At 51.2% G+C, this 26,775-nt stretch overlaps 1 protein-coding gene across 6 annotated transcripts in view; it reads left to right on the top strand.

Moving 5' to 3' along the window:
• Positions 1–26,775, top strand: part of Agpat3 (1-acylglycerol-3-phosphate O-acyltransferase 3) — an 85,725-nt gene that overhangs the window by 43,833 nt on the left and 15,117 nt on the right. The window contains exon 1 of one of the 6 annotated variants that reach the window (XM_006989448.4): positions 16,261–16,408. The exons of 4 other annotated variants lie outside the window; for them this stretch is intronic. The gene's annotated coding sequence lies outside the window, so the exon portion shown is untranslated. Of the gene's footprint in view, positions 1–16,260; positions 16,409–18,583; positions 18,606–26,775 lie in introns of those variants that run through there. One more of the 6 variants, XM_042266082.2, reaches the window with a different exon arrangement.

The raw sequence follows: 26,775 nt of genomic DNA on the forward strand, positions 1-26,775 counted from the left end.
GAGTATGATGATTAGATAGACTCAAAAGAGGAAAGGTAGACAAGGTTTCTTATGTATTTGGCAAGGCAGTGACCTTAGAGGTAGAAAATGTTCCTTCCTGCACATGCCACACTGCCCCGTGGAGATGTGCACCATGCTGCTCCTGCCTTGGCCGGCTGCTCTATCATCCCGTCTCCTCATGCCAGCTGGAAGAGCAGTGCCTGCAGTTCCCAACTCTCTAAGGCAGTGGCACCCACTCTGCCAGGGCATGTGGGCAGTGCAGGCGGTGATTCTCAGGGGTGCCATGAGTCTGTCTCCAGGGACAAGCTGGTGACGGGTAGTGTCATTTGCAGATGGTGAGCATTTGCGTGCTTGGCACAGGAACCTCGGGGTGCAGAGGCAGCCCTGTGTGTGTTGGGGGGTGGTAGTTGGTGCCTGTGTGGGCATCACTCCTCCCCAGAGCCAGCAGCAAGGTTTAGAGCTGAGATGTACAGTCCAAGCCTAGCTACATGGGTGCTTGTGTCCAGGTGCCATGTCACATAGTGCTAACTTTGTTGTTTTGAGTTAGGGAGAGTCCCTTTGAGATACTTCCAGTCCTCTGGAGTGAGTGAGGAGGGCACCTTCTGGAATAGAAGTTTCCTCCCTGTTCCATAGGTTATGATGCTCCCGTGGCAAGACACACAACTTGGAGGTGACAGAAATTCAATTGTAGTGTAGGCTGGATGCGTGGAATGAAGCAGGCTGCTTCCTATAAGGTGTCATAAGGTCAGAACTATTTTGTCTAAAAGAACTGCTTTTCCTCGAGTTCCCCTCTAGGGCCACTTTCAAGCTGGTAGCACAGTCTTGATAGCAGATGTTCCAGGAGGGGCAAATTTCTGTCTACCAGTTACACACAGCATGATGTCCCCATGCCACAGTCAACATAAAGGAAGCTGGAACTGGGACTCTGCACATGCCAGGCCAGTCCTCTTCCATTGAGACATACTCCAGCCCTTGTCCTGCCCGCTGGGCCTTTTCCTTACCACCATGAGATGGCCTCCACAAGTTCCCTGAGGCTCTCCATGCATCTCTCTGCTGCCCCCACTGTTCTGTGTCTGTAAGTGCATCTCCATCATCCAGTGTCCAGGCGCAGGGGCGAGGCTGGTCCATGCTCTTAATGTAGAGCCCACCCTTCACAGATACAGTCCAGGGTCTCCCCTCTCCTTTGTGCCTGCCTTTACAAATGCCTTGGGGTGATCACGAGCTGCCCAGACGGCACCTGGAGAGAATGTTTCCAAATACGTTCAGCACCCTGGAGACAGGGCCCCAGACTCCTGGGCTCATGCCATGGCCTGTTTACTCTTTGTTTGGTCTACATAGTAACTCCATTCCCCACGTGTCCCCCTGTTGTTGGAAGGGCGTTTTACCGGCTGGGTCCCTGAGATCCCTCGATGCTGTGCTCCTGGACTCTCCGCCATCCCTGCTGCACGGAGCCAGACACGGGTGGGATTCTGCTTTTATTCCGCGTGCGCTCGCTTATGTAAAGATGGGGAGGGCAGGTTGGGGTGAGGAGCCCGGACAGTGGACACTTCCTTCCAGCATCTGTCCAATGAATGGGTCCCTACAGAGCCAGGCTGAGAGTGGGGCACAGAGCCCTCCACCCTGTGAGCATGTGAGGGCCAGGAGGGAGCGCCATCCAGCTCCAGTGGCAACTCTGGCTCCTCCCTGGAACTGCAGGAAACAGCTGCCAGTCTCGAGGCAGAGCTGGAGGGATGGGCGTGGTGAGAACCAGGGAAGTGTGGGCGGGGCAGGTGAGCACCAGGCAGGCAGGGTCCTCCTTGAGTGGTCCTGGTGCCTCACTGGCCTCCTGACTTGCAGCAAACTTGGTAAGCTGGTCAAATGGTGACCTGGGCTCATTGGCCTAGTAAGCACAGCAAGGCAGCAGGCAGAGGTGCCTGGCTGCCTGGACAATGCGTTTCCGCCACACTCAGCATGGGGAGAGGGCATCGGTGTCCTGGCATCGTGCTGTAGTCCAGCCAGGGTGCTTTCTTCAGACTTAGAACATCAGGAGAGCAGGGTATCTGAGGAGGCCAAAACATGGCATCTTTTAACAAGTGTCTGGGCCATGGGAGTGCTGGGGCCAGCCCTGGGCTGTCCTGTGCTGGGGACACTTCTGGGATGGAGAGGAGGTAGGAGGTTAGTAACAGCCATCTGGGACAGAGGCACCAGGGCAGTGCAGTCAGTCACCGTGGTTGTCACACAGTGCCACACAGCCCCATCCCTCCTCCAGGGTGTCTGAAGCTTTGACCCTCACGGCCACTGCCCCCAGCAGTTCTACACTGTGTCTATGAGATGGACCTCGTAGATTCCACCTGAGTAAGAATGTGCAGAATGTCTTCTCTGCCTGACTTTTCTTAACACAATGCTCTCTATTTCGTCCACACTGATGCCGATGTCAAGACTTGTTTTATTTATTTATTTTTATGTCTGGATAATATTCCATTGTGTGCATGTACTAATTTCGCTGCCCATTCATCCACTGACGGACTCTTAGGTGATAAGGTATCTCGCGTTTCTTAACTTCCATAGTGTTGTACCATAACGGCTGTGCTGATGTGCAATTGTCCCCTCTCCCCATGCCCTCGTCAGCACTTGTCCCGATGACGGCTACTGTAGGCATTGATTTTTGCACCATGCCAGGGAATGCTCCCCACAGCATCTCTTGGCCATCTGTCTGCGTGTTGTCTTTAGGGACAGTTCCGTTATCTGTGGCTTGATCGTGAACTGAGCCCCTTGTTGGACACTGGTCTCGGACTTAGACACTTGTCTTGTTGCTGTGATGAAATACTGGACAAACGCAAGGTAGGAAAAAAGAGTTTGCTTGGGCAGGCACAGCCATCTGGGGGGTGGGCAGACATGGCGCAGGAGTGTGAGGAGGCAGCTGGTCACAGGTCAGGAGCAGAGAGGTGAATGCTGGTGCTCAGCTCACTGTTTCCTGCTCACTTATTCTGGGATCCCAGCCCATGGGATGAACCCGCCCACATTTAGGATCAGTCTTTCTACTTTGATTAACCTAATTTATATAATCCCCAAGGGGCATGTCCAGAGGTTAACCTAATCTTTTTTAATCCTCTTCCTCCCCACCCGTCTGTCTCTGTGTGTGTGTGTGTGTGTGTCTCTATCTCTACCCGTTTTTTTGTTTTTTTTTTTCTTTTTTTCTTTTTTTTCTTTTTTTTTTTTTTGTGTGTGTGTGTGTGTGTGTGTGTGTGTGTGTGTGTGTGTGTGTGTGTCTGTATGTAAGAGAAAGCAGATGCTTCTGTGTCCGAGGCAGCCTCAGCTATGATAGCTGAAGTTTTCCCCTTCCACCTTGTTTGAGACAGGGTATCTATTGTTTATGGCTGTATACTCCAGGATAACTAACACACTTCTGGGAGACTCCTGTCTTCACCACCTTCAAATCCCAGAAGCACACTGGGATTCCAGCCCTAGCCACCATGCCCAGCCTTATGTGGGTTCTTGGGATTTAAACGCAGGACTCCATAAAGCAGGTGATTTACTCACTGAGCCATCTCCCAGCCCTACTCTCCCAAACATGCCCAGAGGCTCGTCTTTTTGGTGATCACAGACCCTGTCAAATTGGCAGTCAGTACTAACCATCACAGGCCTGAACAGCTGTTTGACTGGTAGGCTTCCCCAAGTCTACGGCCACCTCCTCATGCTGTTTCTGTGTCCTTTGCGCTGCAGAAGCCTCTTAGTTTGATGTAGTCCTTTTTGTCTGCTTTTGCTTTTTCTGCGTGTTCTTTTGAGTCTTGGCCTATTTCCTCCACAGAAAAGGTTCAGCCACAGTGATAGTATCCTCGAAACAGCTGGCCACTTAGGACTTTGTCATGTCCAGCAAATCCTAGGTGCTATTTTTTTAAACCATCCTTCCCAGTGTCTTTACAACCTAGCACTGAGTAGAGAGAAGGGCAAGGCCAGGTCCCCAGAGTCCCGGGGTAACAGATAAGCACAGCATCAAGAGGTGAGCTGGAGAGCCCACAGATGAGCATTCTTCATGGCTGAGGCCCTAGGGGATATCATAGACCTGCAGTGGAGAGGGCACCTGTACCTGCTGGGTGGAGCTGGCACTGGCATTCAAACATGTCATTTTGTCTGTACCGTGGGGCACAGGTCAGGGAGCCTATAGAGTTGAGCCAAACCCTGATGAGAGGCTGTGTGCTGACACTCCACTGGAAGAAGTGTACATGCAGGAATCCCTCAGCCAAGCTTTGGCCACACACAGGAGTTCTCCACCCTGAGGGCCATCCCGAGGGCAGGCCAGATGGAAAGGGGATTGAGACAGAGGACTAGGGGATGAGGTGACGTCATGGAATCTCTGCAGGCTCCCTGAGTGCGGCGTATTACCAAGACCAGCAGAGAGGACACTGTGGACAGGAGACTGGCTGGCTTCATTCCTTTGTTTATTTATAACATGTATTCCCTTGCTGTAGCCATGGCACAAGCGTGGAAGTCAGAGAGGAACTTTTAGGGGTTAGTTCTCTCCATCATATGGGTTCTGGGGAACTGAACTCAGGTTGTCAGGCTTGGTGAAGTGCCTTAACCTGCTGAACCTTCTTTCTGGTCCTTGCCCAATTTAAAAAGTTTCAGTCTTGCCGGACATGGTGGTGCACACATTTTAATCCAGCAAAGAGGAAGGCAGATCTCTGTGGGTCGTTTGAGGCCATCATGGTCTACGTGGTGAGTTCCAGGACAGTCACGACTGTTTAAGGGGATCCATTTCTTCAGGTTCTGGGGGATGGGAGGTAGAAACACCATTGCGAGGAAGCACCCTCAGTGGAATCGGGGGCTTCATCCAAACCTTGCCAGTCCTGATGTAAGCAGTATCTTCCTTCTACCTTAAGGAAAATCACAGCAGGCCATGGGTTGCCTGGGTGACTGTCCCCAAGTGTCTCCAAGGGCAATCTTTGGGCTTGTTTAAGAGTAAATGCTCTGTTTATATCCGTGATTGCTTTAAGGTAAGAGGGCTCCTCCCCCAAACCCAAGGACAGTGAGTGCTCAGGTGTGGCCCTGTGGACTTGTGCTCCTCCCGATGGGTGTCTGTAGGTGACACCCATCCTTTGAGTCAAGAGCCCATGGTTGGTGCAGCTTCAGCTGGAAAAGTAGACTCTGCCCTAAGCTGGATGCTGTGGGTATATCTGAGCTGGGTCATGGTTCTCACTGCAGGCCTGGCCCCTTGTTGCTGACATGTTCCCTGCTTTGGCAGTCTTACCATGATGCAGACATGGGGCTATCTTTCTGCACCCTGCCACTGGGGCAGATGCCCTCTTAGATTCTGGGCATCTTATGAACTATGATGAAGACCACCCCTAGTAGCCAGCTTCGAGCAGTCCTGGTTCCCCCAGAGCTGGACCTCCTTGCTCCATGGATAATGCCGGGTCTTGCTGAAAGGAAGTGTGAGGTCGGTGTTGCACAAGCAGCCAGTCATATCTGCCTTGAGTGAGTGCAAAAGGGGCCCTACTTAGGTTGTGTGAACCTGCCGGTCTAGAGAAGGTATGGGGTCTTCCCAGTGGGAGCTACACACTGGCAGTCTTGCTACCGCCAGGTGGAACAGCCTGGCTCCTCCTGCCCACCCCCTGCCTGGTGTCCAGGCTCCTAACATGATTGAGTGAACCTTTTCTTCATTCCAGCATGCCTGTCTCACCAGGGAGGGGCTCCTTAGTACTGCTCTTGGGAAAGAAGTTCCTGAGGCAAGGAGAAGGGATTCCTGAATTTTCAAATGTTCTGTCTTGCTCCTGATATCAACTCCGGTTCTCTAGTCATGAGGGATGTGGGGAAGGGGGGCACCCAATATTGATCTTCCAGGTGGCTGATTGCACTTGTCATTATGATCACTCAGCAGTCAAAGTGACAAATGTCTGTTACTTAGCATCCCCTAAGGGTGAGTAAGGGATACAGGGACTCTTAGTGGGGTGGTGCTGGTCTCTGTGGTTGCATAGGTAAAGGTGTCAGCCACCTAAAGATTTGTGTTAGGGAGGAAAGCCACCAGGCCCCAGGAAAACACATTGCTATGGTTCTTTCACCAGGGTGGTCCAAAGAAAGCTGAGTGTGATATCCCAGTCTGTGCTGGATGCTCTGACCACAGCCTCTTGGGGCTCAGAGCTCAGAGTGGGTGCTGGTGTCTTAGCAGCAGGTGACCAATGCACAAGGACAAAACAAGCCAGGGCCTGCAGCCAGGCAGCAGAGCACCTGAGAGGGAGTTGTGGACGACCTGAGCTGTGCAGTGCCCTTCCTGTCAACAACAGGACTCCAGGTCCCTAAAAGAGAAGACACTAATGGGAGCCGCGGCCAAGCACTGCCCTAATGAGCGGAGTCCGCTATCCTCATGAGGGTGGAGCCCCTGAGGGCCGTCTGTGAGGGATGGGCCCTGGAGCGAGTCTCTGGCCCCTGGGTCATCTTTTCTCACTAGTCCAGCATCTTTTGGCTCAGCTTTTATACTCTTCTCTTCGGGATTCAGAAGTTTTAGTCTGGAAGCCGCAGAGCACAGGACACTGAGCACTGCAGCTTCCATACAGTGGGTCCAGGCTGTGGGGTGAGTCTTCTTACAGTGCATCAGACACAGGAACCCAAAGGACAGTGTCTGGGGCACCAAACTGGGGATTCTGAGACTTGGCAGACCTCCTCTTTGGACCTGAAGCCTCTGGCCGCTGGGTAAGGAACCTATAGTAATCTTAAGACCCAGCCCAGGGACCAGCACTGGTCAGGGCCCAGTTACCTACGTCATGCTTACAGTGGCTCCTGGTAAAAGCTGCTTATTGGATTAGTGCGTGTTGACAGCAGAGTCTGCAGTGGTAGCCCAGAGAACAGGCTGCCCTGTGTCCTGCTTCATCACGTCCTCTGTCACTAGATAGTCTGTGGCTGGCCGGGCACTGCAGGATATAGCCCTCGGGACAGTCTAGTAGTCACTGTGCCTACCTGACGTGAGCAGTACAGGCCCAGTCACAACTTCTTTCCTTGGCCTGCGTCCTAATCTGCCAGAGACCTGCGCTCACAGCCAGGCCCCTCCTCACCACGAGAAGTTCACGAGACAGAGGGTAGCCATGTTGACCAGCTCCTCAACCTGCCTCTTCTCCGGGGTCTGCGTCGCACTGTTGGCTGTGGCCCTGGCCTATTACTTCTACTGGTGAGAGAGGTCTGGGGTGGGCAGTGTGAGCTTGAGCATTGTGGTTTGAGTGATGTGGGTGTGTGATGGGGCTGTAGGCCGGAGGGTACAGGTGTGGGGTGGGTGGGTGCAGGCAATGTTGGGTTGTATGGGTGCTGACTCCGTGGGTACAGACGGTACAGAGTACAGATCTGAGCATTGTGGGTGCAGGTGGTGCAGGTGTGGGAGGCCCAGTGGGACTCTGGGTGGCTACTCTTGCCTCTGCTCTCCTAACTCAGCATCTGCTCTACCCCCTGGCTTCCACCCTGGTGCTATAAGAACTGGGAAGGGGCCAAGGGACAGGAGGTCATCTGACCTTCCCGGTCCTAAATCATGTTGGAAGTTGTTCAGAGGCAATGCCTGTGTCCCATGGGCTGGATTTTTCCAAGCTGGGAGGCTTGACAAAGTCTGTCAGGTTTTTCTTCATGCTTCCTGTCTTCTTCACACTCTTGCCTTTGTGCCTCGCTCTTCTCCTGCTGAGTGAGCCAGTCTGTATGGGATCTGTGTATGCAGCAGAGACTGGGGAGTTCCCATCATGGAGACTCTTGGCCCAGGAGCTAGAATATGCCAGACCTTGCATGGGATACCACAGATCTGAGCACATCAGGCCACACACAGGTCTGAGCTTTGGGTCTTCAGTATTCCTCTGTAGAAGATCAAAGGAGGTTGGGCTGCCATCTGGAGGAGCTTGTGTCCCCGCTTTGGGTGTGCTGAGTGAGGGAAGAGTGTCATTTCCCATGAGTTGGCACCGGCCCCAAAGGTCCCATGCGTTAGTACATGTTTGGTTAGGCACAGGTCACCCTGTTCTGAAGTGCTTCCTCCCATGCATCTGATGACACTGCCTGTCTTTCTAATGACAGCAGGGTCCATAGATGGAGCAGTGGGCAGAGGCTCTCAAACCTGATCTAGGACCCTTGGCTTATGTAAAGACAGTTGATGCTGTTTACAGAGGCCCACATGGACCCCATGGAGAAAAACACTGTGGACACCAAGGGAGGGGTACTAGACTCAGTGAAGGAGGGTGCTTCTCTCTCTTACTAAGGATTTCAGGGCTCTGTATGAGGCAGGGGCAGTTGTTGGTAAGGAATTCCCAGACCCCAGAAAGCGAACATGCATGTCATCATTGTTTCAGGTGCTGCCTTGGGCCCTGGTCAGGCAGCAGGTGGTGAGGACCCTGGTTCACAGCAGCATCTCATAGGGTACTCAGGGAGTTAGCACTGAGCGGCACTGGTATCTCATACCGTCTGCAGCTCTAGAGTCAGCTGAGGAAGTGCAGGGCCTGGTGTCTGTTCGGCAAGGCTAGAGCTGGGCCCTTGCCCTACTTTGGCAGAGGCATGCTGGTTCCTATTCTGCATGACCTCTGAATTCTCTACTTTGCACATGTGTTGCAGCTGACTCAACAGCTGTCTGAGCCACAAGTGGACAGAACTGGCTGAAAGAACACTCTTTGTATTGAACCTAGGGGATGTGGGCAAGTGCTCTACCAACCATTAAGCTACATCTCCAGCACACACCCCGATTCTTTTTTAAAAAATATTTATTTTGTGTGTGTTTTGCCTGCATGTATATATGTGCACCGTGTGAGTGCCTGGTGCCTGTGAAGGTCAGATCCTCTTGAACTGGAGAACTGGAGTTAAGAATGACTGAATCACCATGTGGGTGTTGGGAGCCAAACTCAGGTCCTCTTCAAGAGCAACAAGTGCTCTTAACTGCTGAGCACAAAAAAAAAAAAAAAAAAAAAAAAAAAAAAAAAAAAAAAAAAAAAAAAAAAATTCTAGCTAGGCCTAGTAGTGCACATCTTTAATCCCAGCACTCGGGAGACAGAGGTGGATCTCTGTGAATTTAGGGCCAGCCTGGTGAGTTCCAGGACAACCAGGAATACATAGAGAAACCCTGTCTCAAACAAACAAATAAACAACAACAACAAAAAAAAACAAACCCAAAACAACAACAAAAAAACCCCAAAAAACCAAAACACCTTGAAACTTACTAGGATCTGCCCAAAGGAGGGTCACTATGACCACGCCCCCAAAGCCCCTCCTCCTCCCCTGGAGTTCAGCCCCAGAAGAGAAAATGCAGGTTTCCATTCTCTGCCCCTGCAGATGGCTCTTCCTGTCACTGCTGCACACAGCTTGAACTTTTCAGCACCCTTGCCCCAGCCACACCTTGGCCCTCCATGATGGCCACTGAGTTCCCTGGTGAGTAGGGGCTCCATCCCACCGCTAACCAGCTAACCAACCGAGAGGAGACCCTGGCCAGGCTGTAGAACACCTGCACAGAGAGCTTTCAGGGTCCCTGGAGGTGCTGGGGCATCCTCTCTCCATAAGCACTGTGAGGAAAAGGCTTACACATCATTTGGAGTGTCTCTGCTACAGGAGGTCTGTGCTGTGGTTCAGGGACCGGGCACAGGAACTGCAGTGTCCCTCAGTCTGGACTCCTTTCTGTGACTAATTTCCATACTCTCTCATAAACGCTGGCTGCAACAACACCAGGAGTCACATCCACACATGCCAGCCTCAGGACAGGGCTGTTCCTTCCTTGCTTCTCTCCAGGCCACTGAGATCTCCCCCCAGATGCTCCTCCTGGACCTCCATCCCAGGAGGAACTAGGTGGTGCACACCCACCATGGGGCCAGAGGCAGATCTGATACAGGAACCTCGACTGAACCATCACATGGGTTCCCTCTGCCGACCTGTGCCACAGTCTGGCACAGTCTCCAGTGTCTTTTCAGTAAACTTTGCTTCAAATGTCTGTATAAGATCCCCAAGACCTCCCAGAGACAGGAAAAGACGGCATGCTGACTCCCAACTACACATCCACCATCTCTCAAAAGTCCCTTCTGTGTGGTCACAGCATCTTCAGTCGGATGGTGAACCAGGAAATCCATTTGCAGGGCAGGCCCTGGGTGCAGTGGCCCAGACCACGCTCCTGTACTGTAGACGTTCAAGCTAATATAATCTGTTTGCCACACAGACTTCAGCAGTTGCCCATTCTAAGGGGGAAAAAAATCCCTCTAACAGGCAACTGAAATGGAGAAAGTCTTATTTATCAGCTTGCCTGTGCAGTGTGGACCTGTCAGGGGACTCCTTTGAACCACTTTGAATGTGCTACCCTCAGGAGCCGATGTGGGTGTCAGAGAAATGCCTGCCTCCGAGTTTTCAGAGTTGTACTATTATTTCCTGTAATCTGAGTCACAGTGCTCATTGGAAAAACAAACCAGAGGCAAAGCCTTAACTACAGTGATAGGCAGCTGTGCAGGGTGTGGGACTTGTGGTCTCTCCTGGAGTCAGGCCTGTGCGCGTACGTGTGTGTGTGTGTGTGTGTGTGTGTGTGTGTGTGTGTGTGTGTGTGTATGTGTGTGTGTTAAGAGTGTGTATGTGTGTATATAAGAGTATATGTGAATGTTATGAGTGTGTATGCATGAGTGTGTTATGAGTATGTATGAGTGTGTGTATGAATGATATGAGTGTGTATGTGTGTATATGAGTATGTGTGTGAATGAGTTTGTATGAGTATGTGTGTGAATGTTGTGAGTGTATATGAAGTGTGTGAATGTATGAGTGTGTGTATGTGAGTGTATGAGTGTGTGTGTGCATGTGTGTGAATGTATGAGTGTGTATGAAGAGTATGTGTGTATGTGTGTGAGTGTGTAACTGAAGCTTCACTCATGTGTACTCAGAAAGGAGCTTGGCTTGGTGACACATAGCAGGAGATAGGATTTGATGAAGCAACTGGGCAGAGCCTTGTAGGGAGGTGACGATTGGTCGTCTTCAGAATGGGGCGGAATACAAGCTTCAGCGAGCCCCTGTTCTGACCCCGTCCGTGGGATTAGTGGGTTGATTGCAAGGGCTTAAATGGCTAAAATGGTCACTTGTGTTGTTAGGAAAATGGCGCTGTTGTTTAACCTCACAGTTGGCTTAGGGGATTTTCTAGGCTCAGTGAGCTGGAGTCGGGCTCCGCTCCCTCCGCACGCTCTCTCCATTTGTCCTCGGAACTGCCCAGTGGTCCTGGTGGCAGCAGGGAGCTTACTCTCTTAGATGAGAAACAGGTTGTTTACATGTTATAATCTGGATAAGAATCAGCCCAGGTCTTTGGAGCTAAAGTTTCATAAGGTGGGCACAAGGCTGAATGTGTCATAGAGTTTTTTAGACTCTTTAATTTGTTGTATCTTAATGTTTTTAGTATCGGTAGAAACTTAGTAATCCAGTTGGCTGGACCTGATTAACCTTCTTTCCTTTTCCTTAGTAGTTTGTTTGTCTTAGGTTCTAAGACTTTTGCATTTAAAGTGGAGGTATCCCAGAATGAAATTCCTTTGGAGAGACAAAAGCCAGAATTGTAAAATATCTAAATTATGCTGAATTATGAGAGGATTCTTTTTATAAATAATGAAACTCCCTGAATCTCCTTAAACATGGCGACTTGGTCCAGGTGGGGTAGAAGGTCTGGGGAGGCAGGCAGGAGTGCATAGTGGTGGGGAGGGTGTAATAGCATCCTCAATGTGTTTACCCAAGCCAGGATTTGGATTTGTGGTGTTTCTATAGTTCAGGAATATACCAAGTAAAATAGCTTTTTTTGCGGGGAGAGGGGGGAGTTGAGACAGGGTTTCTCTGTGTAGCCCGACTGTCCTGGAACTCCCTCTGTAGACTAGATTGGCCTTGAACTCACAGAAATCCACCTGCCTCTGCCTTCCAAGTGCTGGGATTAAAGGCTTGCGCCACCACTACCCAGCTCAAATTTTAACATCTTAGACAACTGAAAAATATTAGTGTGTGCATGTGTATGTATATATATGTATGTGCCCATTGTGTGCCTATGTGTGTATAAATGTGCATGTATGTGTATGTTTTTGTGTATGCATGTGCCTATGTATGTATAGGTGTGTGTAGGCACCTTCCATGGAATGCATGCAGAGGTCAGAGGCTCTCTTCACCTTTCTGTGTGCTTCAAGGATTGAACTCAGGTCACTAGTCTTGCACAATAAGTGTGCCTTCACCCTCTCACCAGCCCCCGAAACTCTAAAAACTATCTAAATATGAAATGGCTTATGGACTATAAAGAGTTAATGGAAATGCTCAGCACTCAGGACCCTCCATGGTTGGTGTGGGAAAATAAGACTCCCCTGGTGTATGATGTCTGTATGGATGGGCTCAGAAGCAGCTGGCACAAGGTTGAGGTGAGCTATGACTCTGGGGGTTCACTTGCTGGTTTGGCTACACAGGTGCCATTAGTGACCCCAGCACAACCCTTCCCTCCAGGCTGAAGGAAGCCTTTCTGTGCCAAGCTGATGGAAACAGCCCTGGTGTTTCCTGCTTCTCTCTTGTTCCTCCTCTCTCCAGAGCTGACTGTGGGAAGACTTTGTGACCAGCTCTGAATCTTTAGTTATCAGTCTTAAAAGAACCTTATGATTGGTGTCCTAAGTCTTCTTTGGCAGAGATGGCTCACACAACCTCACTGTTTTACAGGACTCCCAGTGCTTATTGTATAAGCAAGGTAGGCCTCAGAGTCAGAAGAATGTAGGTTAAGGATGAAGGCGTCAGTCGGTTTTGACAATTAGTACAGTTTTTATTTAACCATCAGCCCACATCATAGGTACAAGGAGAGATTTGTGTAACAGGTCAAATCTTACAAATAGACTTAAATATTTCCCTAACAAAGTAAGTTTCACAACAATGTAAATTAGCAGGAATACCCTGTGCTAGTTAGGGTTCCTGTTGCTGCAATGAAGCACCACGACCAAAAACAAGTTGGAGAGGAAAGGGTTTATTTGGCTAACATCTCTAAGTGCATCATTGAAAGGAGTCAGGACAGGAATGCAAACAGGGCAGGAACCTGGAGGCAGGAGCTGATGCAGAGGCCATGGAGGGGAGCTGCTTACTGGCTTGCTCCTCATGGCTTGCTCAGCCTGTTTTTTTTTTTTTTTTTTTTTTTTTTAATAGAACCCAGGACCACCAGTCCAGGGTCTGGACCATCTACAATGTCTTGAATCCTCCCCCATCAATTAGTAATTAAGAAAGTCCTCTACAGGCTTGCTTGAAGCCCAGTCTTAGGGAGGCACTTTCTCAATCAAGGCTCCCTCCTTCTCTGATGACTATAGCTTGTGTCAAGTTGACATAAAACTAGCCAGGACAGCCCCCAAGTAGTAGAGTATTTGCTTTGCGTGTGGGAGTAAAGTCACCATGTGCCATAGTGCGTGTGTGGAGGCCAGAGAACAATCGGAAGTCGGTTCTCACTGTCCATGGTGTTGAGGTAGGGTCTCTCCTTGCTATCACCGTGCATGTGTGCCAGGCTACCAAGGCCGTGAGCTTCTGGATGGTTCTCTTTTCTCCGCCGTCCGTCTCACAGAGTACTGGAATCACACGTGCTTTCTGCGTGGGTCCCAGGGCTCAAACTGAGGCACTTAGGTTTGCACGGCAGGTACTTTTACGGACTGAAGCATCTCCCAGCACTACAATTCCTCGTAGTAGACTTTCCCGCTGCTAAGGTGGTGGCTGCCCAGTAAGTGAAGCTCTTACCCAATGGGAAAACACATAGACATTTGTTGGATAAAATCTAACCGCCAAGTTGTAAATGGCTGTATTAGTAAAAGAATAAAAACATCCTTGTTCCATAAACCAGACTTTCTGTAAATGTTACTGAGAGCAAGTCAACATTCGAGGAATCCTGGGAGGGCGGGATGGCACAGTGGGTAAGAGCGCTTCGAACTCCGTTGTGAAAGAGGAACTGAGTCTGAAAGAGGAACCGAGTCTAAATTCTATACGTGATGGGATGAAACACATAAGCATCATCTGTAAACCTTAAGATGCCTCTAGAAGATGGACTGTGGTGGTGCACACCTTTAATCCAAACACTTGGGAGGCAGAGTCGGACGGATCTCTGTGAGTTCAAGGCCGGCCTGGTCTACAGAGTGAGTTCCAGGATAGGCTCCAAAGCTACACAGAGAAACCCTGTCTCGAAACAAAACAAAACAAACAAACAAACAAAAAAATCGGCAGAAACATCTGGTAGCTTGTTACAGTCAAGTGAGGAGTCTCTGATGTAGGTCTCAGATGCCATCTGATGACATTCTTAGCCCTCGATTAGTGGGCACTAGGGGACTCAGAACATTCCAGAAGGATTTGCCTCAATCATAAAAATTTTGCGACAAACACAGAGGTGGCCTATGAATGGCTCTTAAGGGGGCTAAAGATAGCTCAGGCTAATTTGATTCTGGACTTGTAACATTCCTTCTCTCCACAATCACGGAAATGTAAGAAACAACGAAACCCCAGAAGCTCTGGAGTGTGAGGCTGCCCTGTGAATCATTAGCACGGGCCATACTCTTTTTCCTGGGAATGTTGGTGCGCAAGAATTTCTCTCGGGTGTGGGGGTGGGTGTCACTGCCATGCACAGTTGTGCTGGGGAAGTGCTGGCTGTAGTAGAAAGAGACAGACCACCAAGGTGGCAGAAGTTGGTGCCAGTCACTATCCCTGACTGACTTCAGGCGGTCTGGCTCACCACATCAGGTGTAGGTGCCCACTGCATAACTTAGAGCTTCACTGGAAGCTCTGAACTGGTTAGCTTGAAGAGGGTCAGGCCGGGGGCAGAGGGCAGAAGCAGCACCTTTTCTAAATAGGATCAAGGTCCTGGATTCCTTCCCCAGCACCACAAAGAAAAAAACAAAAATGTGGTCAATGACGTAGCCCCGCCCTCCTCTGCCGCAGATGGCTAGTTGAGCTGCTGCGAACTTCAATACTGTCTTTCAGTTTCCTTTTTTATTTATGTTTAAGACAGGGTCTTTCTGCATAGCCCTGGCTGTTGTGGGACTCACCACATAGACCCAGCTGGCCTTGAACTCAAAGAGATCCGCCTGCTTTTGCCTCCTGAGTCCTGGGATTTAAGGTGTATGCTACCACACCTGGCTGTCTTTCAATTTTCAATGTTTCATAATTGTGTGACTACTTTGTGCCAAAAATATGAAAAGCAGAAAAGTGCCCTGAACCCTATTTCTCCATAAGCCTCAGAACGTACAGTTAGTGTCTCTCTGTGTTCATCATGTAGTGCACTCGGTTGTACTCACGTTCCAGATCAGCCGTTAAGGAGTCTGCAGCTAGGGATGGGCTGCTGCGTGTCCCAGGACTGACCTGATGTGGGACACTGTGACTGTACCTTCAGCACTCAGCCCCTCCTCAGGGGTCTTCATTGTGTGTTCTTCGGGTGATGGCAAGAGAGGGTTTGTCCCTTTTTAAAATCAAGTCTTTAAAAGGGAAATTATTGAGACTCAAGGGTGTGTGAGCTACCTTCAGAATTGGGGTTGTAAACATCCTGGTAGCTTCTGGAGGATGTGGACGTGTGGATCATTATTCCAGTTTGACCTGGAGGGCCATGAGGGTAGCTTGGTTGGGGGGGGCCACATGGAAGTTGAGCCTGAATTGCATGTTGGACCCAGAGTTGAGAAGAGCCTGAGCCTCTTCCTACCTGACGCTTTCTTTGCCTTTCTGTACTCAGTGCCCCCCACTTCCTCCTCCCCTCTCCATTGGCTGACACTGCATCGTTCAATTATTGCTCAGTAATCCTGGACTGAGTCTCTAGGCCTGTGGCCCTTGCTCCACAGAGGAAGGGACCATCCCTGCCCAGTAGAGAGAGCCAGATGAGGCCGTAGAGGGCTCAGGGGAACTGGCTTTGGGAAAGACCATACACAGCTGGTCTGCCATGAGGTGGCGTGGCCCAGCGACAGCTGCTTCCTGTAGTTGGTAAAGTCAGACAGAAAGCTCACAGGTCGGAACTCTGAGCTGTACTAAGAGTAAGGAGGCCACGAGAGCACAGCCTTCCTGTGTGAGGCTGTGTGTGGCCCTGTTCCACCCACCGGCTTCCTGTGGTTTGGGAGGATAGCATTGCTCGAGGCTGGGCCCTGTGGAGCAAATGAGGTGGTAAGGCTGCTGAGAGTGTGGGCAGCCTGGGCTGGGCATCTCTGCTGCTGTGGGCTTGCTTTCTTACACACTGCGTTCCTGCACCCCCCCCCCCCACACACACACACACAAGCCCTGCCTCTCTCACGTGCCAAGTGTGAACATGAGCTGGCCACACAGCCAGCCCTGACGTTTCACCCACTTGGCAGAATGGCTATTTTTGTGCCCTGGGACATAGCTGAGTGGTCACTGTGCTATCCCAACTCCTGCCAGCCGAGTCCTGTTGCCCTGCTGTGGGAGGAGGCTGCAGACTCCCCCAGCCTTCTGAAATCTAGAGCCCAGGGAGAGAAGGAAAATGGAAGGGCAGGTAAGGAGCCAGGGGGTCCTGAGTCCCTGCCTGGGCTGGGAGGGTGGAAGGCGGCCCTCATGAAGGCCCTGCTTCCTGCTGGGAAGGGAAGAGCAGGGGCAGGCTCAGAGCGGCTTTGAGGACACCAACCCTGCTGACCTAGATTCCCTGGTTCCTCTTTGAGCAGAAAGAGCCTCGTCTCCCCAAACATAGAAAGCCGGGCTCATCCCTCCACTACAAGAAGGTTGTACTGGTTCCCAAGCAGCCAGCCAAGCCGGGTGGCCTGATAGGGCACCTCGACCTTGGGGACCTTGGCCTTGGCCACTGTAGGGTGGAGTTGCTAGGATAAGTTATAGAACAAAAACTTGAATTTGGCATAAAGTGTGGGGACAGCAGAGAGAAGACACACATAAGAAGGTAACTGTTGTAGGACATGGAGTGAGGAGAATTTAGGTATGAATTTATGTATTTTTCTCATTGATGAGCTCTTGTGATCAGGCCTCCCTCCTGAAGGGCCCGCGTGCTTCTACCAAGATCTGAACCAGGCCCCTCCCAGGGGGCCTCAGGGGCAGAAGGTCGGGTTCCCTATCCCGTTTAGCCCTTGTAGCTCACCTTCTGTGGCAGTGTTTGGTGCCTTAAGGATAAGTGAGGAGGGGTGTCAAGGTGGCGGGGGGCGGGGGGGGCGGGGGGGGGCGGGGGGGAGGCTGGAGTGGCCACTGCCGCAGTACAGGCCTCAGTGTGGGGTGAAGGGGACACACTGGAAGTGGGAACGGATGCAGCCCATGGTTGTGCTGGGGTTCTGTGAGCACTAGGACGGCCACAGGCTGCTGCATAGACTCACAGCAATCGCCGTCTCTCTCTCCACAGAGCACCGTGTCCTTGCTGTGTGTCAGGAATGGTCTTGCTACCCTGTGTTTGTTTCCTCCTACATACCACTGGCTGGAGTAGCATTTTAGGAACTTCCTTCCTTAAAACACATTGACTGAGATTTTCTGAGTTTATAGTCAGACCTGGAGCTCAGATATTTGACTGCTGAGTAGAAGATGACCCCAGTGCATGAGAGAAAGTGGGACTCTTTTCTTGCCTTCTGTGGTTACCTTTCAGGCCGGTCTTCTTGGTAGCTGCGGGTCCCAAGTGGTAACACTCCACTGCCATGTGCTCTGTGGAGGCTGAGGCGGTTGTTCTGGGACCAACTTAAGTTTGTTCCATTTGAATCTCTACCTTCCGGAAAATCTAGTTTAAATGTGTGGAATATGGCGCCAACTTAATGCAAATGTGACAAGACCCCTGTGCTTGACCAAGGTCTGTGAAAGGCCTCCAGAGATCCTGCACCTCCGGGTTCGCTCCCAGGAGGACTCCTCAGTGTCCTGGAGAGTCTGGGGTGGGGCAGGGACCTCATGGAGAAAAGCAGTAGGGGAGGGGCCTGAAGGCGTTGGGGGCACCGGCATGCCACACCCCACCCAGCTGAGCTTCTCTTCCCGCTCCGCCTGTGGCTCCCAGCCTCGCCCCTTGGCACACATTACCTCTCCTCTAATTCTTCCGCGTGGTAGTCCTGGGACCGCCTCAGACTTCTGACAGCATGAAGAAAGGCTGCGCGTTTACAAGGGCTGGACTTGGCCTGAGGGAAGGAACACCAGGCTCTCCCCATGCCCGGGAAAAGCTGGAATTCAGCTCCCCCAGTTTGCTACGTTGTGAACTGCAGTGTGTATAGTAAAGTGTATGACTAAGAATGATCACTGTAATGGGTATTATACAGGAAGTACCCACCTACTTCTCTAAGAGCACCTGTCATGCTGTGCAGTATGTGTAAGATAACTGATATACTGTATGTGTGGAGTGGACATTATGCGTTGTGTGGCTGTTCACGCATGTGCTATATGTATGTGTATGTGTAGTGCACATGTGTGTATTATGCATGTATGATTACTGCTCACTTGTATGCTATTCATGTGTGTGCGCTTGTGTGTGTAAGTGCACCTACCTTATGTACATGCATGCCTTGGAGCATGGTGTTCTGCCCTGGCCTGGGGTGGTATCCTGGTGTAAGAAACAGCCACGCCTGTGAGCCCAGAGGCCTGTCACAGGCCCATTGTGTAGTCATCAGGCCTGGGAGCTTTGGCCTCCCTCTGCTCCCCTTCCCACCATCACCACTGCTCGGGCCAGGGCAGCATCAGAAACACCCTGGAGGCCGCAAAGATTCTGGAGCTGGGGACTTGGGGTAAGTGAGGGAGCGGGGTTCTTCACTTGCTTCTTTGCTTGGCGGCACTGGGGTGTGGTCTGTCGTTGGAGTTGTGTCTGCTGCCCTCACTGTCCACTTTCCTGTCAGTCTTCCTGCCTCATCCTGTAGACACAGCCCAGGGCCGGAAGGACTCAGCCTCAATCACCCAGCCCATGCTAAAAGCCCTCAAGGGGCATTTTCACTTCCCTCCGGTTCCCCGGCTCCTCCAAGGGTGCTCAGGGGCTCCAGGCCGTGCTGATCTCTCACGAATGGCCTTGTACCCCTGTGCAGTGGCCCATTCTGCTTGCTGGGATGAGGTACCTGCAGCTCCAGTGAGATGCTTTCTTTCCGCTGGGCCAAAGCTATCCCAGCTGGCAGTCCTGGCAAAGCCGCGGCTCAGAAGGCCTGGTGCTGGATGAGAGTGGGATGGGCTTTGTTTCCCTGAGACTTGGGGCTCCTGCTCTGGGGAGCCCTCTGTGAAGTAGTTCTTCAGGAAACTGTAGTTGTTTTTATTCCTTTGGCTCTTTGGGGGGCCCGCCACCCAGCTCCCAAATAAATACACAAGGAGTCTTATTCTTTCTTTTAAATGCCTTAGCTTGGCTTATTTCCAGCCAGCTTTTCTTAAATTATCCCATCTGCCTTTTGCCTCTGGGCTTTTACCTTCCTCTATTTCTGTATATCTTTCTTTACGTCTTACTCCATGGCTTGCTGTGTACCTGGCTGGCTGGCTCCTGGAGTCCTCCCTCTCCTTTCCTTGCTCCTTGATCTTCTCTTCCCAGGTTTTTCTTCCTGTTTCTTCTCTCTGCCTGCTAGCCCCACCTATCCTTTCTCCTGCCTTGCCATTGGCCATTCAGCTCTTGATTAGACCAATCAGGTGTTTCAGGCAGGCAAAGTAACACAGCTTCACAGAGTTAAACAAATGCAACATAAAAGAACGCAACACATCTTTGCATCTTTAAACAAATCTTCCACAGCATAAACAAATATAACACATCTTAAAATAATATTCCACAACAGGAAACCTAATCAACGTGGCTTGTAAGACAGGGACGTCTCACTGCTGTTTGTCACAGTATGCTTACCGCAGGCTGGAGTCACACATTTAGCAGCTCTGGGACCACACTCTGTTTTGTATGCTTTACCTGTGTGAATGGTAGATTCAGAGTAATGGTGGTGCAAGGTGACAGAGCTGGAGACTCATGTGTGTCCTTGCCTCCTGAGTGGGCAGCTGCTGGTGTGACCTCAGGGTGTAGCGCGGTGCTAGCAGACCTTGGCTTCTCCCCCTTAGAAACAAGTGTGGGCTTGCGTCTGTACATACATCATCTCACAATCCCGAACGGCGACTGGGCCTTGCATGTCCCTTTCTGCTCAGAGGGGAAGAGGAGCTCAGAGTGGTGTTTTCCACCTTCCCTGGGACAGCAAAAAAACTCATCTGGAGACCCTCCTTCCCCCTCCCCTCTCTGTCTCTCCTCCCACTCGTTAGAACTGGGTCACGTGTCCTCCAGGGCACCTGTTCCGGAGGAGAGAGGTGCAGCCTTGTGGTTTGGTATTGGGCTGGGGCTCTGTTCTCGGAATCCAGGGATACACGCTGCTGTAATGGCTATGCTCTGTCCAGCTTCCAGGTGCTATTAGCTAACCTTGGGTGATTCTGGTGCCACTAAGCAGAGTTCTGTCAGGAATTGGAGGGGCTGGTGTGTGACATTTAATTGTACCTTTTAATCCACTAGTCCATGAAATGTAATGCTACAGGATCCCCATGGACTCAGCCATGGTTTAAAGGTAATTTTTGTTACTTTTTAAACTTGTCTGAATCCAGTAGAGACACAAGTCCACTGGAGCCCAGAAGGCCCGTGTGAGCTGCTGCGGGAGAGACCTGACGTTCCCGGCCTGTGGTGGTGCTTTAGCACAGACGCCCGAGGCTGCAGACCTTGGCTGTGGGCTGCCCGCTCAGTACCAGAGGGGTAGGATTGAACCTCGTTCCTGGATCCCTGACTGTGGGGCCTGTGTTCTTGGTCTGTGCACGATGTGGCCAGGCCCAGCTGGTGGCGACAGGCTTCGTAGCTGTGGCCCTGTATGGCTGTTCTCGCTCCTTTTCAGAGCCTCTGGGGTCTCTTTCCTGGTTGTGCTTCTTATGAACTGTGGATTCAGTTTGTTCCAAGGTGGTAGGGGAGCTTTGGCTATTGTAATTAGCTTTCAGTAGTATTTATAAGCAGCTTATGCATGGAAATGGCTTATGGTGTGCCTAAGCGACCTGAGACCACACCCACTTCACCATGGTTATGTGGGTCAGCAGTTTCATCTGGGCCTAAGTAGGTGCTTCTGGCCACCTGGAATTGTTTCTGTTCGCTGACAGTTAACCCAGGGTCTGGTAACCTGGGCCGGGTTGGGCTCATCATCCAGGAACCTGACCGAAGCATCCCCATTTAACGGCCAAAGGTCATACATAGCAGGCTGCAGGGTCTCTGAAGGCAATCCTGGGAGTTGTAAATGCCACTGCCATCCAAGCAGCCAACCCAGGTCCTGGGTCAGGGTTCAGCCGACATCTGAGAAGCAGCAGTGTGGACTGACTCAGAGCGTGCTCGGAGAGGTCCCCCGCAGCCTGATGCATGGGGCCTCACTCAGTTGGATTTTCCGTTGCTCAGCACATTTCACCTACAGCCCTTCGTACCGTGTGCATTGCCCACAGCTGTGTCCTCCAGCCTGGACACACGAGGGGCTGGTATGTCTTCGTCTGCCTGACCACAAAGCACTTGTAAGCTCACACGCCACTTGCTATGCAGAAAACCTCTGGGGGTTCTAGCTCCCTACTTTCTGCCTGCCCAAAAGGCAGTGTGGCCACAGGGCCATGCTTGGGAGACAGCAGAGCTGCCGGAGCTCGGCCTTGGTAGAGCTTCTAGTAGCCAACTACATGGCACTAACCAGGCTGAGCAAAGCTACCAGGACCCAGAGCTGCCCCCGCCATCTTGGATTCTGCCCTCTGCTTCCTCCTCTCGGCACCCCCCCCCACCCCCCCCCACCCCCCCCCCCCCCGTCCTCTTGCTGAGTGTGACAGTGCTGGCCAGGTAGAGCAAGTAGTGCCCGTGACACCTCCTGCTTCACCACAGTTACACACATTTTCCCTCAGAGGCTGGTGAAAATGGATGGCCTGGAAGGACTCACACTTTATCTCCCACCATGCTGAAAGACCAGATGGTCTGCTGGTGGATTTACCTAAGGACTGCAGTTTGCCCTTTGGATTGTGTTTAATTCACATCCATTCTGGTTAAACACCTTGAGGAACAGGGTCTGTCCTTGTGGAGAGGTACAGGCCTGCCCCCAGAGACACCCCACACGTGACAGTGCAGCCGTCTTAGTCAGCTGTCACCAGCACTCAGTCTGCCCCATGTCCCTTCCCACCCCCTCTCGCCGGTGCTTATGTGGCCTGTGGCCATGCAGCCACTGTTGCCCCCAGTTGTGTGAGGAGGGGGGAGGTAGTGAGGGATCAGGGTCCCGCCCTGAGGGTGCTCTGCTTTTCCATACCTATTTGGCTGCTCAGAAGGGGTTGGGCTTTAGATTTTTGTTCTTGGCGGTTATGAACAGCGAGTGTTACACCTGAAGGAAGACAATTTGAGGTTCTATCCGGTCTCTGCTGCCACATGTCCCCTTACTCAATTCTGTTAGGAATTCTCCTCTGGCACCTGCTGATTCCAGACCAACTGAGTTCGCCACACACAGCACAGGATGGGGAGGGTGTATGGGGGTCCCCTAGGTCCCCTAGGGAAAGGGAGTGCCTTTCCCTCACCACACACAACACAGGATGGGGAGGGTGTATGGGGGGTGCCCTTGGCCCGGCCCTTCCCTCAGCCTGCTGCCCTGCTGCACATCTAGGCCTGGGTTGGGGGTGGGCAGTGGTGATGGGCAAAGAATGTGAATGAACAGGACAAGCCGGGGAGAGGAGGAAGGGGAGGGCTGTGTCAGTCTTGTGAACTGGAATGTGATCACTGAGACCCACATGCAAATGTCTTATCTTGTGACTGAGTCTCCTGTCTTGAGCATCACAAGTAACTCCCTTTCCATATTTCAGTGTCTTCCCTTTGCCAACCCATCTGCTGAGTGCCAGCCTCACTCTCTGAAAGACTGTTACCCTTCAGCCGGGCAGAGTGTGTGTGTGTGTGTGTGTGTGTGTGTGTGTGTGTGTGTGTGTGTGAGAGAGAGAGAGAGAGAGAGAGAGAGAGAGAGACAGAGACAGAGACAGAGACAGAGACAGACAGAGACAGAGATCTCCAGAGAGACAGTGCTCTGACAGAGGACACTCTGGGAAGTGATCCCTAGGGAAGCAGGGCAAAGGGACCAAGGATGATAGCGAGGCTCCCAGGGAGTGAGAGAATGGGACTGACTGACCAGGAAGTTGGCTGTGGGAAGGGACCTGTGGGTTTCCCGGATCCAAGAAGCCTGTGTATTTGTGAGAAGCGTGTGAGTACACAGGCTTTGGGCTGTGCTGTGGGATTTAGGGGCTCAGAGCTCTGGAGAGAAGACCCATCGTTTGGTTCCGTTGCTGGCAGAGCTGGTGCCTCTGTGCCCGGCTTGTGCTTTCATTCTTCTGCCGAGCACATGGGCGATCAGTTCAGAAACAGCAGCCGTCATCATCTTGTGAGCCCCGTCTGCACGTACCGTCACATTCTGAGGTCCTAGGGGTCTACCACTGGGGACGACTCAGTTTATTTCTAGCAAGGAGGTAATCAGAGCAGAGCGTCAGGGAAGGTCCTCTTTGTGTGTGGTGGGCTGGTTCAGTGTCCTGCTGATGCCCTGAGCTCCAGATATCTCAGGCAAAGACCAAGGGCTCCCTAGGTCACAGTTAACTGAGGAAGGGTCCCACTTCTCAGTAACTGGTATATATGGAAAGAGAGTCTGGTTCAGGGTGCCACCCCTCCCCGCCCCCCCCAGCCCCCCCACCCCCCCACCCCCGCTCAGGGACATCCTTTTGGGGGCAGCATCTCTGTAGTTCCTGCTTTCCAGGTGACATTTGAGGGGTTGAGTAAGATCCCTGCAAGGGCACACACAGAGTGATGCTGCTGCTGCAGTTCGGTGTGGCAAACACTATAACCAGCACAGGGTTGCTGAGCCACTGGCTCCCTCCTTGGAAACCCAGGCTGGCTTGCCTTTTACCCATCATCATCCTCTGACCCAGGTAGGTGCTAGCTCCAACAGCCTGTTCAAGTGCCATGATGAACCCTGGAAGCAACTGTGTCTCCCTCAGGGACAAGATGTTCTAATGCCAGGCTGGCTTTGGGAGCACACTAGACCCATTATCTAATGAGGGTTATGGAAAAGCCCAGGAAACCACCCTGTGAGCTATAGGGACCACCCTGTCCTCCAGCTGTTGGGCATTTAGGCTTCAGAAACATGTCAAAGCCTCTAGTCACATCCAGTCTTCAAAGATCACACGGAGGTCGTAAGTCACACCACTGCTCAGAGATCATAACAGGTACCAGATGCCAGGGCAGGAATCATGAGGTTGAGAGGGGCAGGGGAGAAAGAGATTGTGAGTCTGACAGTGTCATGCTTCTGCAGGATGACAGGGCAGATTCACAGAAGACACATCTCATGGTCAGGGTCAGCCCACTCTCAGGCAGCCCCTGGAGGGATTATGGTGACTAGTTGACACCATGCTCTTAAGCCAAGAATGTCTAATGGCATCACTTCCCTGGTGGTAGAACATTAGGTGGCCTCTGTAAGTGAGCTCCTGTCAACTCTGTGGAATTGTCTTGGCCAAAAGTGTTGAACCTAAAGTGACCATGAGGAAGTATTCCCTTCAGATGGCTTTGGAGACCTCAGAGCTCTCAGGATCACGATCATGGTGAAAAAGAAAGATATAGTCCTGAGAAATGCTGTGAGGTGTCCCCAGAAGATGGCTGTCCTGTGCATCTGTTAGTGAGAAGTGCTGTGAAGTGTCCCCAGAGTGCAGATGGATGTCCTGGGCTTCTGATGGTGAGAAGTGCTGTGAGGTGTCCCCAGAGTGCAGATGGATGTCCTGGGCTTCTGCTAGTGAGAAGTGCTGTGAGGTGTCCCCAGAGTGCAGATGGATGTCCTGGGCTGCTGTCAGAGAGTTCACGCTTGTGCTGGGATCACGGCTTTGCAAGTAGGTGACCCCAGCTCACAGGACAGTTCAAGTGTGGAGTTCTGAGATGCCTCACTTCTGAGCCTGTGTGCCAGAAGTGTCCAGATGAGGCTGAAATAGTTCACAGTTTTGCTGGGACAGTAGGTCACAGTAATCAATAAAAAGCTATCAAGCATAATTTCAAGCCAAAGAGACTCTTGGTGTGCCATGTGGTGATAGAATCCTGCAGCAAAAACAGGAGAAAGATGCAGCCAGGGAGCAAGCAGGGGAGTGTCTGCATAGGGAGGTTGGGGAACAGGCACGGGAACACAGACTTCTAGGCTGGTCAGGGTCTACGGCTGCACTGAGAAGATTAAAACTCTACTTTAAAAAGTCCTATTTTATAGCATGCCAGAGTCTACACACTCTGTATACTTAAACTTGAGTTTGAAATGTAGGTGTTAACTTGAAATGGTCTGAGGATGCATAACTTTTTTTTTTAATCTTTTTTTTCCTAATTTTTTTCATTTTATTTTTTATTTTATGTGTATGGGTATTTTGCCTTAATGTATGTCTGGGCACTCTTGGATACCCTGGGACTAGAGTAAACCACCTCGTGGACGCTAAGAATTAAATCCTGGTCCCTTGGAAGAGCAGCAGGTACTCCTAGCCAATGAGCCATCTCTCAAGACCTCTTTTTACTTTTTGTTTTTACCTAGAGTCTCATTAACATAAAAGTAACCAGGCTCAGCTTGCAATTAGCCAGGTTACTTGCAATTCTCCTGCCTCAACCTACCAAGCAAGCTGGGATGATGGGCTTCTGCCATCAGATCATTGAAAATCTTTTCTTTTTTTTTTTTTGACAGGATCTTAGTGTAATTCTGGCTAGCCTTGAATTCTCAGTGGAGACCAGGTCTGCCACTGCCTCCCAGGTAATCCTAGAAGATTAAATGTGTATGCCACCATGCCCCCCCAAAAAAGTTTCGGAAAAATCATTATGATTAAAAAGTATAAAACTCAGTGGGGTGGTGGTGGTGGTGGTGGTGGTGGTGGTGGTGGTGGTGCACACCTTTAATCCCAGCACTTGGGAGGCAGAGGCAGGTGGAGGATGCATAACTTTTTAAAACTTGCTTTGTACTGGGCATGGTAGTGCATGCCTTAAGCTCTAACACTGGAAGCAAAGGCAGGCAGATCTCTATGAGTTCTAGGCTATCGAGGGCTACATAGTGAGCCCATGCCTTTAAAACAAACGAACAAACAAACAAACAAACAAAAAACTTGTTTTGGAGGCACCTGGGCCAACACTCTGGTCACTGAGTCCAGGCTCTTCCCCACACTTACCTGTGCTGATGGATCAGAAACTTTGTAGCCAAGAGCCGAGCAGAACAGGATATGGCATGAAGGTGGAATGGCATTCTTGTATACAGCACTGAAGTAAACAGAGCAGGAAGGAAGCAGTCCGGGGATGGGGTTGGGGGTGGGCAGCATTGAGAAAGCAGGCCCTGTGTCTACCATTGGGATGTGTAGGGTGTAGGGAGTGATAGTTGAGGTCAGTGGTCTACAGCAAAGACATATGTCGGATGGCCTGTGGGACACTGTGGTGGATGGTTCTGTGTGGGTAACCAGGCAGGCAGGTAGATGTCTTGGGTGATGAAATAGAACAGTGGTCTTGGGGCCTGAGCTGAGCTCCAGGCTGGCATTTGGCTAAGTCCATCTGCCCCTGTCAGGTTCTGTTAGGCCCAGGGACATCAACCTTGAAGCTGGACCAGGAACCCCTGTTACATTGGAGACAAGGTTTTGCTTTTGTTTCCACAGGAGAAGAAAAGCTATGGATACTATCAAAACTGATAAAGGTTCAATTTGAATAACAATGAAATCTCTTCATGCTGGCCGCTGTGTGACCCTGACCAGGCCATTCACCTGTTACACACAGTCCTAACAGCATCGACTCTGTGGGGTCTCGTGACTTGACAAACTGTGACCCGACATTCGTTATGGGTCCTGGAGCACAGCTGTGTCTGAGGATTGTTTTTCTTGTCCCCATTCTGTTTTGTCCTTTCAGACAGTGCGCTCTCTTCTACCTCTGGATTAACA

Source organism: Peromyscus maniculatus, chromosome 21 (assembly GCF_049852395.1).
Source record: "Peromyscus maniculatus bairdii isolate BWxNUB_F1_BW_parent chromosome 21, HU_Pman_BW_mat_3.1, whole genome shotgun sequence".
In the NCBI taxonomy this organism is placed as follows: Eukaryota; Metazoa; Chordata; class Mammalia; order Rodentia; family Cricetidae; genus Peromyscus; species Peromyscus maniculatus.